The following is a 1,621-nucleotide window of genomic DNA, read 5'->3' as shown; positions in this document are numbered from 1 at the left end:
AGCTCTGGTAGCATAGTGCCTAAGGCACTTGACTGCTAACCAGAAGGCTGGCAGTTCAAACCCACCAGCCACTCCTCGGAAGGAAGATAGGGCAATCTACTTCTGTAGTGATAATGCTGCGGAAACCCAAGGAGGGGTCGCTATGAGTCAGGTCCGACTTGACGGCACATAACAACAACAAAAACAACAACTGTCTCCAGTATGGATTAATACTCAACATAAAGAGAATAAAAATCAGCACAACTGGACAAATAAACAGCATCACGATAAATGGAGAAAGATTGAAGTTGTTAAAGATTTCATATTGCTTGATTCCACAATCACCATCAATGGAAGCAGCAGTCAAGAAATCAGACATCATATTGCACTGGGCAAATCTGCTACAGAAGATCTCTTTAAAGGTATTGTTGCTGTTAGGTGCTGTCGAGTTGTCTCCAACTAACAGTGACCCTATGCACAGCAGAATGAAACACTGCCGAGTCTTGTGCTAGCCTCATGATCCTTGCTATACCTAAGTGTTGTAGCCCCTGTGTCAATCCAGTCTTGTTGAGGGTCTTCCCGGACTTCTCCGTTGATGCTCCACTTTACCAAGCATGATATGCTTCTCCAGGGAATGGTTCATTCTGATGACATGATTAAAGTAGATGAGACTAAGTCTGGCCATTCTTGCTTACAAGGATCATTCCCGATGCTTTTCTTCCAGGAGAGATTTGTCAGTTCTTTCAGCAAACAATGGTACAATTAGCATTATTCTCCAACATCACAACTCAAAAGCATCAACCCTTCATTGGTCTTCCTTATTCATTGTCCAGTTCTCACATGCATCTGAGGTGATTGAAAATACCATGACCTAGGTTAGGCGCACCTTAGTCTGAAGAAAGGTTGGACAATCTACTTACATAGTGATACTGCCTTGGAAACACAAGGAGGGGTCGCTATGAGTTGGGTCCGACTCTACAGCACACAACAACAACAACAACAACAGTCTTCAAGAAGATTATCCTTGCTCTTCATCACTTGAAAGAGGTTGTTTGCATCAGATTTGTGTAATGCAAAACGTCAAGATGATATCTTGACTGCTGCTTCCACTTGTGTTGAGTGTAGAACCAAGTAATATGAAGTCCTTGACAACTTCAAACTTTTCTCCATTTATCATGAAGCTGTTTATTGGACCAGTTGTGAGGATTTTTGTTTCCTTTAGGTTGAATTGTAGCCCATACTGCAGACTGTAGTCTTTAATCTTCATCAGTAAGTGCTTAAAGTCATCTTCATTTTCAACAAACAAAATTGTACCATGTGTGTATTGTTGTTGTTATATGCCGTCGAGTCGGACCCAACTCATAGCGACCCCTCCTTGTGTTTCTGAGGCAGTATCACTACCAAAGTAGATTGCCCCATCTTCCTTCCGAGGAGTGGCTGGTGGGTGTGAACTGCCAGCCTTCTGGTTAGCAGTCAAGTGCCTTAGGCATTACTCATGTATGTATGTTGTTGTTGTTGTTTGCCGTCAAGTCAGCCCCGACTCATAGCGACCCCTCCTTGTGTTTCTGAGGCAGTATCACTACAGAAGTAGGATTGCCCAACCTTCCTTCCAAGGAGTGGCTGGTGGGTTTGAACCGCCAGC

Source organism: Orycteropus afer, unplaced genomic scaffold (assembly GCF_000298275.1).
Source record: "Orycteropus afer afer isolate SDZICR_OR568_19922 unplaced genomic scaffold, OryAfe1.0 scaffold00001, whole genome shotgun sequence".
Taxonomy (NCBI): Eukaryota; Metazoa; Chordata; class Mammalia; order Tubulidentata; family Orycteropodidae; genus Orycteropus; species Orycteropus afer.
The sequence above is the reverse complement of the archived record's forward strand: the minus strand, read 5'-3'. Positions refer to the sequence as shown.